Genomic DNA, 13,659 nt, shown 5'->3' with positions numbered 1-13,659 from the left:
CCCCCACCGGGCACCCCCACCGGGCACCCCCACCGGGCACCCCCACCGGGCACCCCCACCGGGCACCCCCCCCGTCCCCGCCATCGCCCCCCGGCTCCGCCGCCGCCGTCCGTCACCCCCGCCTGCCCCATCGCCGCCACCGCCTCCGCCGCGCTGGTCTCTCCCGCCCTGTGGCACCGCCATCAGCGCCTCCACCATCACCCTCAATCGCCACCATCGCCAACATCACCCTCACCCTCCTCCTCATCATCATCATCATCATCATCATCACCTTCATCGCCACCCTCATCGCCTGGACTTCACCCGGCTCAGCACAGCGCTCCTCATTTACCGTGGCCATCGCCACCGCCCCCAGCGCCACCGGCCACCGCTCATGGCCACCAGCCCTGGCCAGCACCAAGTGTCTCCTCCAGCAGCCGGGACCACCCTCCCACCAGCGATCTCTCCAGCTCTGTGCCCCCAGGCTCAGCCTCCCTGGCTTCCCCTTCTCGGGGAAGGGGAACATCCCCCAGGGCCGGTGCCAGGGCCTGGCCGCGCTGTGCAGATCCCGGATGGAATCAAACGCTGCTTTACTTCGGTAGTTTTAACCCCACCATTAATTACCCTTTGATTTTCCTGCTATAATACAGATCCCATTAAAAAAATAAAAATAAAAACCACCATGATTTTTCCTTGAACAAGAACAGAGGATTGTTTGGGTTTTTTTTGGTTTTTTTTTTTTTTTCATTTTCTCTTAAAGGTTTCTTTACCTTGGAATTATTTTTTTCCTAGTGGAAAGCCAGCTGCTTTTGGGTCTGTGAGTTTGGGCTGGGAAGTTACTCATGGCTTTTGTCTCTTTCTGGAGCTGGATTCTCCCGCTGCCACCACCAGTGCAGCAAGTCCAACCTGCCAGGGTCCCCTCTCCCAGCTGCCCCCACTGGGAAAAGAGGAACCCACTGGTCTGGCCTCCATCAGGCCTAGAACTGGAGTGGGGAAAGGGGCATGTGGAAATAGCCCCAAAATAGCCCTGGGGCTCTGCTCCTCAGGACTGTCGCCGTTCCGCCGACAGCCCCTCCCCGTGGCCTCCTGCGCGGTTCTCTGCGAGCCCCCCCTGCACAAAAGGGTTTGAGGGGTGCCGTGTTGCACCTTTCCCCTTTCCCTTCGTCCACTTCCAGGCTTGGCTGGGGGGAAAACGCAGATTTTGGGTAGACTCTGTGGGTGCTCATGGGGGAAGGGAGGGGCTGCAGCACCCATTGGAGGCACCCAGGGGTCCTCCCACCCGCACCCCCTTCCAAACGACAGCCTCCAACTTCTTTCAGGGCAGGGGCCCGCCCCGACCCCTCCCGGGGCCGCTCGCACCCCACGGTGGGCGCTGCCCGGGATTTCTCCCTCCGTGCTTCCCCATCACCCACCTGGGCCGCGCTCCCCGCGCCAGCGGCTTCTCCTCTGTGCGCAGAGCGGGGCCGGAGCCGGAGCCGGGGCTCTCCTGCAAGAGAAGGCCGAGAGGAGTCGGTTAAAGCAAGAGGCAGCAGCGCCCGAGCTGCCCACGCAGCCCCCGTGTCCGTGGAGCATCTCCGTGGGGTCCCGGCGGGGCCGCTTTTACCATTCCCCACCGCCACTGAAATGGGATTTTAGGGACGCAACCGCACGCCTGCCCCTCTTCTGATTCTCCTCTTTATTAAATTCACGTACATTTTTTTATTCCTAATTGCTATTTCAGTCCCCTCCAGAAATTATATATATATATATATTTTTTTTTTTAACCTGCTCAAAGAAGAAACACGGCGAATTTTGCGATTTATCCTGAAAAAGGCTGCAAAGACAGGGATTTCGCTTTCAAATTTGGATTCACCCTGGGATTATCCCGATGACAGTGCATTTTTATTTCTAATTTTATTTAACATCGCGTTAGAACCAGCCCGATCTGGGAGGATTTAGGGAAGGGCACGAGCGATTTGCAGAAAATGCTCGGGTGTGTTTTGAGTGCCTTAACAAATAAAAACCTGCTCCGTGCTTCGCTTTCTGGGGGAAAAAAAAAAAAATCCAAACTGCAAGGAAGCAGAAGGAGCCGCCGCCTCGATCGCGGGATCTCCCTTTGAACGGCAGATTTGAGGATTTCCAGCCTTAAAACTTCCACGCACACCAGTGCATATATAAAAACTTAATTTCTGGGGGCTAAAAACGGAGCGAGCTGGGCAGGACCTGACCCAGTGGGTACCATGTGGGTTTTTTTTGCAGAGCCGGGAGTCCACGTACGACCCGAAAAATAACCCAAAATAAGCCCAGGTTGATTTTTACCCACGCACTATTTGAGCACAGCTTCTTCCCCTCGCTCAGGAAAGAATCAAGAACAGACTGCAGGGATGAGGCTTTTCAAGACCAAAACAAAACAGCAACAACCAAAAAAAAAAAGGACAATAAGAACTAATATATAAGTTAAAATTAAAGTTAAAATTAAAAATTAAGATTAAAGCTTCCTTGGCAGGAAAAAAAAACCAAAAAAACAACCAAAAAAAAAAAAAAAAAAAAAAAAGCAAACCAAAAAAAGCCCCCCCCAAAAAAACCCTTGCGGCATTTTCCATCGGCGGCAGGATTGGAACACCCGGGCCCGCTGCAACCGAGAGGCGGATTTCGGCCGGGTCATCACGTTTGGCTTCAATAACTTCTTAAAAAAAACCCTTAAACCCATTTAATTTGAGTGTCCTGCACGGCCTGATGAAGGGGAGCCTCAGCGGGGCCACTCCACGGCAGGAATTCTCGGGGTTTAGGGGTATTAACGGAGCGGCTCCCACCTTGTTGTGCTGGGGGGAGAAATTTAAGAAATGCCGCACGGGGAGAAGTTGGCGAGGTGGGGAGGAATCGCTCCCCCTTCGCTCCGCACCCGGCCGCGTCCTGCCGCGGGCGGTGGAGGAGGATGCGCCGAACCTTTGCTCTGGATCTATTTCCACGCGCCTTTCATTCGCTGGCGTTTGCTTATTCCAAATTTGGGGTCCACCTCTGCGCCTCCCACCCCTCCAAAAATCCTGCCCGGTGATGGAGAGACTTTTGCTTCCGGTCACCCGGGTGTCCGTGTCCCCGCCGCCCACGCCCCGCGGCTCGGCCCGACCCCCGGAGCACCCCCGGCCACCCCCGCGGGAAAGGCGCTTGCAGGAGCGAGGATTTGGGGGTGCCTCCGCCTTCCCCCCACGGGAGGCTCCGCGAGCATCCCCTGGAGCAGAGCACAAAGCCCCGTGGGTTGGCGGGGAGGGCACGCGTGGAGAGGGAACGAGACCCTGGAATGGCCAGGCCGCTCCCATCCCCTGCCCGAGGCATAGTGGGGGACTGCAGGGAGACCTCCGCACCCCAAATCTGGATTCTCGAGCCGGCACAAGGTGAAAGGAATAAATCCCTCACCCAAAGCGGCTCTGGGTCACCCGCGGGCCGAGAGAAAAGCACGGGGGCGTGGGGTGGACGCGCTCGGCCCTCCCCAAACTTTCTTATCGGATGCCGGAATGCCGCGGGACGGGAGGAAAGGGAAAAGGGAAGGAAGCTCCCCCTGCCCCCGGGGCTTTGGGAGAAACCCCGACCCCGCAGCCGGCCCCGGTGGGACCCGCACCCCCGGCCCCGGGCAGGAGCTGGAGCCGCTCCCGGGGCATCTTTCCCCCGGCCCCGCAGCGCTGCGGCCCCCAGCCCATAATAAAGACGCTTTCAGAGTCCTCTCCCCCCTCCACCCCCGTCCCCCCCTTACTTTTTTTTTTTTTTTTTTTTTTTTTATTATGGTTTTCTCACCGAGTCCAATAAATCGCGCGGCTCGTCTGGCCTCAGACGTGTTCAGCAACCCAAGCCCCGCCGCTTTTGTTCCGCCAAGTCTCACATTGTTTGTCCGGCTGTGCGGGGCCGGCCCCGCGCGGCGCAGGAGGCTGCGGGGGGCTCCGCGGGGGCTCCGCGCCCCGGCCCGGCCGCCAGCGCGGGGCGGGGGTGGGTGAGCGATGGTCGGCCGGGGGAGCAACCCGGGCCTCCCTTCTTTCTCCCGGGTTACCCCGACTTCTTCACCCACCTGGGGGCGGCCGGGGATGCGCCCGGTGGCCGGTGGGTCCTGCGTGCCTAGCCTCCCTCGCTGCTCGCCAGCCCGGACCGCTGCCCTCCCTTCACTGCCCTGCCTTCCTGCCAACCTGTCGCACGGCTCTGCCCGCCTGCCCTCCCTGCCTGCCCAGCCTGGCCTCGCTCACCTGCCCATCGTGCCTGCCCGCTCTGCCCTGCCCTCACCTGCCCGGCTCGCCCCGGCCCCGCCGCCCGCGGGTCTCGGCGGTGGCCCCGAGCCCGGAGCCGCCGCCGGAGGAGCGGGGGCCGTGCCCGGCGTAAGGATATATAGGAGCGGCCGAGGAGCCTCCACGTAGCCGATACGTAAAGTGTACGTGTGAGAGTTAAAAAAAGTTGGGATGCAAATGCGGGGCCAGCTCCATCGCGCGGGGGGGGCTGCCGGGGGGGCTCCGGGGGTAGGGGGGAGCTGAGAGCCGCGCTATTTCCAAGCTTCCTTAACCTCTGGATTGCTCGAAATCGATCACCCAAGCGCAGCAAGCCTGGCAATTAGGAGCTCATTACCATATATGCAAATATGGCAACCTCTCTCTCCGCAGCCACGGAGGCGCGGGGAGAGAGAACCGCAGCAGCCTTTGGGGGTGGGAACCGGGGTGAGGCGTGCGGGGGAACGGGGACAACGGGGGGAAAAAAGGTCATTTGAGGGTATTAGGGTGGTTTTGAAGGAAAGCAGCCGAGCCGCGGGGGCACAAAGTGCTCAGGGGGCGCAGACACGTGCGGCTGGGGCCCGTGCGCCTGCTCCGAATTTGCTCCTTAATTCAAATAAATTTTTTCTCCCTTTTGCCATAAACGGCCGGCGAGCAGCACGGCCCGGCCCGGGTGGAGGGAGGGGTTCCTCCGCCCGCCCAGGACCCGCTCCCGAAAACGGCGCGGTGCCCTCAGCACGCACCGGGAATGTCCCGGTAATTCGGGGACACGCGGAGGGCCGGAGCCGGGGTCGGACCGCTCCAGCCCCGGCCCGAGGGAGTGTTTTAAAGGCAACTGCTGACTCCTTGCGTTTTATTAATATCAAACCTCCCACCATACAGCGGAGATCCCCGGCACACGCGCTCGGTCCCGAGTTGCCTTGTTACCTGCGATTTTATAAGCATCGCAGGGCTTTTTTTGCTTAATAAGCAGAGATTAGGGGCAAAGTCTCCCTGGCATTTCCTGAGTGTTGATTAAAGCTGGGGGGTCACGGCAGGAGGAGCGCAAGGAGCGGTTTTTCCCGCGGTGCTGCTCGCGGCGGGCAGCGGAGCGTTTTCGCCGGTGGCATCTCACAAAGTTTCCCCCGGCGCTGGGCTTCCCCCTCGATTTGGGAATTGACTTTGTTTCCCTCCTTCCACAAACTGTAATCACGGCGTATTAAAAAATAACGCCCGTTCTAAGCTGGGCTCCGATTTTCTTCCCTACTCAGCATTATTTTAATTTTTCCCCCTTATAAATAACATTTTCTCCCTTTTGCCCGCCGTTCAAACGCCCAAATAACGCGAATGAACTCAAAATCAGGAAACAATTCCCTATTTTGTGGTTTAGTTTAAGGGATAAAAATACTGATAGAAACACCCCAAGTGAACAAAACCTCCGCGAGGGCTCCGCGGGGGATGGGGGCGGTGGGGGTGGCAGCAGCCCAGCCCCGGGGCACGGAGCCGGGCGCCGGAGCCGCGTTATTGAGAGCCACAGCCCTGGAAACAGCGGGAATTGCGGGTGTCTCTTCCCTTCTTTCTTTCCAGTTTTGAAGATGAATTTTAATTTTTTTTTTTTTTAATATTTGGGAAAAGTCTTTTTCTGCAGTTTCCTTTCCACCTCGGCAGCTCAGCCGCTTTTCCCAGCCCCGTCCGGGTCGCTGCTCTCTGCATTCCTCTACCCCATTCCTCTTTAATTCCCGACTCAACAGGATTTTAAAATTATTTTTAAAAAATTATTACCATTAATATTCTATTTTTAAAAATCCATTTGTTTACTGCGAATGGCCAGAACCGACGGACATCCTGCGCGGCCGCGGGCGGAGGAGCCGTGTGTTACCCCGACCATTTCTGTCCGTCCTGGGCTTTATTATTATTATTATTATTATTATTATTATTATTATTCGGGATTTCAGCCGACGTTCCTGCAAACCTCCCGTGAGTTTGGAAACGTGGACAACGCTGTATAGAAAGGAAATTTAAAAATTTGAAAATTCCCTTTCTGTTCCCCCTCTCTTGGCAAATTCGCAGCTACCGACACCCAACGAGGTGAGCCGTTTTCCCTGCAGAAATCCTCACTACAGACCCGAGACCCTCTGGCATCGCTTCCCCATCCTCCAGCGAGGACGGCGGCTTCGGCCACCAGATTACGCTAAAAAAAGAAAAAAAAAAAAAAAAGAAAGAAAAAAAAAAAAGTGGATTATTATTTTTTTCCCCTTCTTATCCCAAAGTAGCAATTAAAGAAAGTGGGAACCTTTGCCTTCCGCTGGGAGAGACGGTCATTTTTTGGCTCTCAAAGCGCCTCTTTATTTTCTCTGATAGTGAACTTTAAGGAGGAGGGGTTGGAGCGAAGCGGTAGAGAAATTTATCCCATTTTTTTCGGAATTCTCTCGGCAATGCTGGCTCCTCCAGCGGAAGGCAGGCAGCCTCCTGCTCAGGAGCTTCGTGCCCATCTCATTTCACGTTTATTTTTCCCGTGCCAGGCGCTGCCACGGGGCACGACAAGGAGCGTTAATGCCGCAAAACGGGCGTTTTAAACTTATTTTTGAAGAGAGTTCCTGCTGGAAGGCAAATCCCGGGCTGCGACGGCGGGGGCGGTCATTCCCAGATGATCCAGGAGGATTTTCACCTCGGAAAGCCGGGAATTTCGGCGGCGGGGGTCTCGGGGGAGGGACCCGCGGGACCCCCGCCGCCGCCCCCCTTGCCCCGCACGGAGCCGCGCAGCCCCCGCACCCATTAAAAATTGAAAAAAAAACCCTCTAGGAAACCCAAACAAACCCGTGATTCCCCCCGCAGAAGGGTCGGGTTTGCAGAGCACGGGGGAGAGGGGAGGAACGCCCCCCGGCCGCTTTAGCCCGGGGGATCTTTGCGGGCACCGGGTGCGGCTCTGCCCCTCCCCAGCCCTGCCCCAGCCGCGGATGTGCCAAGGTGGGACTCGGGGAGAGGCCACGCACATCAGAGGGGGAATGGGGGCTCCAATTCAGCAGCAGCACCCCCAAAACTGGTCAGAAGCCGCTGGGCTGTGCCTAAACCTGGGCGTGCCCGATCCAGGTGCAGCCTCCTGGTTTGTGCCCTACCTGTGGGCACCTCGCCCTGTGTGTCCCACGGAAGGTGCAGGAGCTCAGTGGGATTTCCATCCAGCTGCACACACACACCAGCTCCATCCCCGCCAGCAGCTCCCGGCACGAAGAGAACCTGCAGGGAGATGCTCTCCGTGCCCTCGTGCAGGCAGAGGGGCAAAATGCCCAAAAAATTGCCCTGCCTGCAGCCCTTCCCCACTTGGGTAGAAGCAGTGGGTGCTCCCTGTCCTCACTGGAGGTGCTGGGCACTGGGAGCACCCCCGAGGCCGAGCAGGGTGTGGGGAGCCTGCAGGGCTCCAGAGGGGAGCTGCCTGCAGCTTCCCTGCTGGGGTTTTTTAAGGAAATTCCCTTCTTTTGTGCCCGTCAGCTCAGAGATGTGGGAGATGCATGAGCGCTGTAAGAAGTGCCACGTTTGGGTCAAAGAGGATTTTTGGCTTTTGAAGAATTTGCACTGAGATGTCCCCACAGACGAGCTGTGGGTTATTTTTTGGAGACAATGTCCACACGACAGGCCCTAAATGTGTGTTTGGCTGCTGCCCTGGGACTTTGAAACACAGGATTTTGTTTGGGATCCTCCCAGCACTCCCAGTCACCCCAAAATCCAGGGTACAGCTGCCTGAGCAGATGAGTGGCTGGTAGGTTCGGGGCAAGGGGAAAGGGTCTGGAGCTGGGTGGTCTCTAAATAAATGTCTTTGTCTTGGTGCCAACCTCCACTCCATGGATGGCATTTTTCTGCCTTCGCTGGGCACTTTTGCTGCTGCCTGGGCCACGCGGTGCCACCGCCTCAGCGTCCTCCAGACAAAGGAAATGCCAACAAAAGCTGCATTTTGAAGCGAGTGGGTGCACGCTGAAGGACAGCGGCAGAGAAGCTCCAAAGCCATCCCCAGGCTGTGCCAGCCCTGTTCAGGCAACTCCTGCCCATCCTCAGCCTCTGTCCTGGGCTCCTGCAGCACCCAGGCTGGGCACCCACAGCCTCTGTCCTGGCTATGGGAGCGCTTTGCTCCATCCTTGACCCCACAGCCAGACAAATTCTTCTTGCCTCAGGGCTGGAAAGGCTCGTGGCTTCCTCCTGGCTCTGCCCAGCAAGTGCTTCCTACCTCAGGTGGAGGGTTTAGTAACTCAGGATATTTTAATGGTTCACCCCAAAGGCTGAACAGGAGCTCGATGCCGTCAAAGGCACCCAGGTAACCCAGCAGCTTCAGGGGAAAAAGGGGCTGAAGCCTGAAAACAAGCAAATTCTCTTAGCTCAGATCATCTCGGCCTCAGATGTGATGTTATCCTCAGCTGCTGCTCACCTCCAAACCAACGTGAAAAAAAAAAAAAAAAAACCCAAACCAGGAAAAAACCCACAAACCCCAAACCTAAACTGAATACCAAAATTCCTTCTTTCCGTACTGGCAGGGAGCTCTGTTTTGTCTTGGTAAAATTGGGTGAAGTGTCCCCCCAGCACCTACCCCGGCTCAGCTGCCTGGCGTCCTCCTTCCAGCAGGTGCCTTTTCTTCTGCCTCCAAGGCCTTCGATCTGGACAGCTCTTTTGGAGAATGGCTGTTGTAAGGGATGCCTGGCACGAACACGGCCTGATTACAGCCCAGCTCGTTAAAAAAATGTTCCCTAGGTATTGAAGGGGATAACAAGGATATTTAAACATTCCCAGCGTGCACCTTTAAGCGGCACAAAATAAGGGAAATTGCTATCGTTTAATTCAGTATTGCTCCTTTTGAACTCCCACTGGCTCTGCCTGCAATTGTTCCCTTCGCCAGAGCTCGGAGCCGAGTCTGGATTACAGCAGCATCAGGGCTGCAGGTCCAGAGGGCTGGGAGGGCTGAGCACAGCAGGACCAGCTTCCCTACATGGCAAAAGGCTGATGGGGCTGCTTTCCATTTGGGTTTTGAAAGATTTCCCTCAATAGCCCAGAGCAGGGTCTGGGTTTGAGGCCCAGAGCCCCAGTTTGTAATTACTCTCATATTTTGTGTGTGCCAGGGAGAGGGTGGAGCAGCATTTCTTTTTTGTCTGTATCTCTGAGGAAGCTTTTTCCAAAGCGAGAGCAAAAAAAAAAAAAATCCACAGCTGGTGTTGGTGGATGAGACACTCAGCCGTGTTCTGGTAGGGGGAAAAAAGACAAAGTCTAATTTTAGATGTTCTGAAATGCTTAGAACGTGCATCCCTCCAACGGCCTGGCACGGGCACCAGTGGTTATTTCCACGCCGGCAGAAGGAGAGAACGGGAACCTGGGATCTGCTGGGCCTTGCACCAGGCTCTCCCCAGGTGACCCCGAGGGATCTCCCCTCTGGGGGCCTTTCTGCCCTGGGCAGTGCCAGTCGTCAAGATTTACAGAGAGCAGCTGCTGGGCAGAAGAAGAGACAGGGCTCCTCTCGTCTGGGGCAATTTTCTCACATTTTGGCTTCGCCGCTCCTGGCCAGAACCCCTTTGGGGATGTCTCCATCCCCTCAAAAAGCAGCTTTGGGAGCCCCACTGATGAAAACCCAAATCATGCTCTGCCAGGCCATTGTTTGACAAGTAGCTCATTGTTTCCAAGGTCTTCTTCCCTCAAGCCCTGTGTCACCCCCTCCCCACTCCCCCCAAGGTCCCCGTTCCTCTGCCGGCCCCGTAGAGCCCCAGCCCCATTCCCCCCTCCCACACTTTTCCTGCCAACCCTGGGGATTTTGGAGCCAGTTCCTCATTTTCCCATTTCACCCCAGAAGAGCTGAGCCGAAGCATCACATAAACAGGGGAGAAGCTTTAGGGAGAGCAAAGCCCCGACGCTCCCGCCCCAGAATGTGCCAGAGAGGCAGCACAAAGCGGCTCAAAGGGCTCGGGGGGTGCAGCCCCCTGCCCGAGCCGAGCCTTAGGGGAGGGTGAGGGTCTCAGCTTACCCGGCCTCTCATAAAAGTCTCCTCCATTCTAGCAAATAACCTTTATGTCCAGGGACTTGCAAAGTTTGCTTTCTCCCTCCAGGGTTAGTCACAGCAGGAGTGGCAGAGAAAGCGACCGCTTGTAGGAGGTTCCTCTGCATAATAACCTCAGAGGAGTTTAGGTCTAAAGACTAAAAGGCTCTATTTACTTTCACTGACAAGGAACAATCTAAGCAGATGTCCTTTGATGGGATTAGTTATTAATCCTTGAATCATGGGTAAATGGGAAAATGATCCATTATTTTCTGCAAAATCCTTCACTACTTTAGATTTCAAGGATGAGGTGGAGAATTGTTAGCAGCAAGGTCCCGACCTGTCTGTTTTGGACATTTTAAAATGTATTTTTACAGTTTGTGCCATGGAGCGTGACTCTGAAATAAAATTAAAAAAAAAAAAAAAAAACTCAAGAAAAAGGGGTTTGATTCCACTAACAGCCAAGAACAATGCACTGTGTCAGACACACAGCAGTGATGGGCCTGGGCATTCCTTGGATAAATACTGTGAGGTTTATAATAATAATAGTGATAATTAAAAAATATAAATCAATAATAATAATGATGATGATGATGATGCCACATCCAAAAGCCCATTCTCCAAACAGCTTTGCTAACTCTGCCTGAATGTTCAGACCGTCCCAACACCTGTGTGTCCTGTGCACAGCAGCTCGGTGGGCAGGGGTGGTTCCGTGTCTGCTGGGCATTCCCTAAATAGCCCGGGCAGGTGGGTGCAGTGGGATGAGGGAGGGGTGGGGAGAACTGAGATCGGGTTGGCTCAGGGGACTCATTTCCCGAAATCCCTGCAGGCACTTCTTGCTGGGAGGGGAGGTGTAGCCACACGAGTGTTGTTGGGTGGGAGGAACAGCCCTGCAGGAAGGGCTGGAGGATGCAGCAGTGGAGCTCCCAGCCCCGGGTCACCCCATGGCTCAACCCCCATGGACTGGGCAGAGGGAAAGCAGGAGCTGGGGGTTGCTCATCCCGTGGCTCTGTGGCCACAGCTCAGCTTACTGGGGTGAAAATCAGCTGTCCTGAGACAGGCACACACCCCAGCTCTGCCTCCGAGCCTCCCATGCAGGGAAAGCAGGAATAGACTCCCAATGAATAATTTACTCTGCTTTCTTTTGATTTGCGTTCTGATTGTGCACAGCAGTGCAGGCTCGGAGGGGGAAACATGTTCTGATTAAAGATTTATACCGGGCCTATAATTTTGTTGTTGTTGCTTAAATCTACTTCAAAGTGTGAGTAGGGTGGGTGTAAAATAAACACTCTGCAGCAGCTGGGAGCTTTTGGAGCATCTCAGGGTGCGAGTGCACACACCAGTGATTCCGCAGATGGAAACTTTGTGCTCTGCAAAGGTGCTCTCCCAGGCAGCCTCCTTACACCAAATGCAGTCAAAAAGAGACTGAAATGACCTCTATTCCCTCAAACTACTCACTCCAGGTTCCTTCTCCAGAGCTGAGACCACATCTCAAAAATTAAAAAATATAAATTGGGCTTTATTGTTTTACTGCTCTTTCACTATTCTTTTACTACTCTTTTTCTACTCTTCTCCTGTTCTTGGACTGCACAGAGAACAGTTTGTGGCTGCAGGGAGTGATTAGACCTGAAGCTGGAAGAGGCTCTAACCAAGAGTCACCCCATACATAGAGAGGAAGCAAACTTCAGCTTCCACCCTCCTCTGTTACTGAGACTTGGAAATACAGGCGAGAAAAACTCCAGCTCCTTCCCAGGCTGCCAGCTGAGTGAGCAGGGCAAAGGATTTTCTCTTTTTTCCCTCCCTTTTCCCCTGGCTGTCACATCCCTGGCGAGCAGAGCCACTTCCCAGCGCAGCCAGAGAGCACCTCTGGCACAAAGGGAGCGTGAGACAAACAGAATCAGCCACCATTCCCAAAAGTGCCTTTTGATAAACCCTCAGGGTTGCCATTCCCAGCTCCAGTTGGCCAGGGAAGAGCGAGAGCTTTGTCCAAGGGGCCTGGCTCCCGCAGCTCCCAGCCTGCTCCTTGCAAAAAGCAGATTGCATCAAATAGCATTTTCAGCAAAAAGGTTTTGTGGGGTACTTTGGGGCTGGCTGGCAGAATTCAGCCAGCAGAACCCGTCGATACAAAGCCCTGCAAGGAGAAGCCCCTCAGAGTTGGATGGCTTCGATCCCACTTTTCAAATTACCTTTTCCCAGGACTGGGAAGCCAATCTCAGGGCGTGGTGGTTTCTCCAAACCCAGCCTCAGAAGGGAAGGCAGGTGTGATCCAGGTCCTTGCCTCACTCACACAGGTTGGAAATCTTGCAGGCTGCTGTCATTGTCTCGGGCAGTGAAGAATCAGGGGATGGTTTGGGTTGTGAGGGAGCATAAAACTCACCTGGTCCCACCCCTTGCCATGGGCAGGGCACCTTCCATGATCCCAGGTTGCTCCAAGCCCCATCCAGCCTGGCCTTGAACACTTCCAGGGATGGGGCAGCCACAGCTTCTGTGGGCACCCTGTGCCAGGGCCTCACCATCCTCACAGTCAAGAATTCCTTCCCAATATCCCATCTAACCCTGCCCTCTGACAGTGGGAGCCATTCCCCCTTGTCCTGTGCCTCCTGTCCCCCTTGTCCAAAGTCCAGAGCCTCTTTAGGCAGTGGAAGGGGCTCTGAGGTCTCCCTGCAGAGAGAGCTGAACACCCCCAGCTCTCCCAGCCTGTCTCCAGCGCAGAGGGGCTCCAGAGCCCTCAAACCATCTCCGTGGCCTCCCCTGGACTCACTCCAGCAGCTCCTTGTCCTCCCAGAGCTGGAGGCAGCTCTGCAGGGAAGGCTCCCAGCAGAGCGCAGCAGAGGGGCAGAATGCCCTCCCTCGCCTGCTGCCCACATTGCTGTGGCTGTGCCCGGCGCAGCTCTGCCTTTCCGGGCTGCCAGTGCACGCTCTCAGCTCCCACCCGGCGCAGCTCTGGGGCTCCACTCATCCCCGAGGAATTCATTCCCACCCGAGGAGCTCCCCGGCCACGCGGCCCGTGAGGCAATGAGCAATGGAAACACGCCAGGGGGAGCCGAACCGCCCCACGCTGCAGCCCCGGCATGGCCCAAAAGCCTCGCACCCCCATCGCCGCGGTGATTGACAGCTGTCAATCAGCGCCGCGGTGATTGACAGCTGTCAATCAGCCCCGCGGCGCGCTGCGCTCTGCCGCCACCTGGCGGCCGCTGCGCCGAAACGCGCCCCCCCCACCCCCCCCTCCCAGCGCGGCCCCGAACCCGACCGGGCACCGGGAGAAAGCCGAGAAAGCCGGATTTGGGGGCGGTAAAGGAGAGAAAGGATCGGGCCGGGGCCGGGGGAAGGGCATCGCCCCCTGCCCTGCACCGCTTTTGCAGTGGTGAGGTGATTCTTGCTGCCAGTAACCCCCCGGCCTGGCTTAGCTGCCGTCCTAGAACCGTGGAATTTTTAAGGCTGGAAGTGGCCTCGGAGGTCATGGAGGCCAACTGT

The sequence above is a fragment of the Anomalospiza imberbis genome, chromosome 29 (genome assembly GCF_031753505.1).
Source record: "Anomalospiza imberbis isolate Cuckoo-Finch-1a 21T00152 chromosome 29, ASM3175350v1, whole genome shotgun sequence".
In the NCBI taxonomy this organism is placed as follows: Eukaryota; Metazoa; Chordata; class Aves; order Passeriformes; family Viduidae; genus Anomalospiza; species Anomalospiza imberbis.
The sequence above is the reverse complement of the archived record's forward strand: the minus strand, read 5'-3'. Positions refer to the sequence as shown.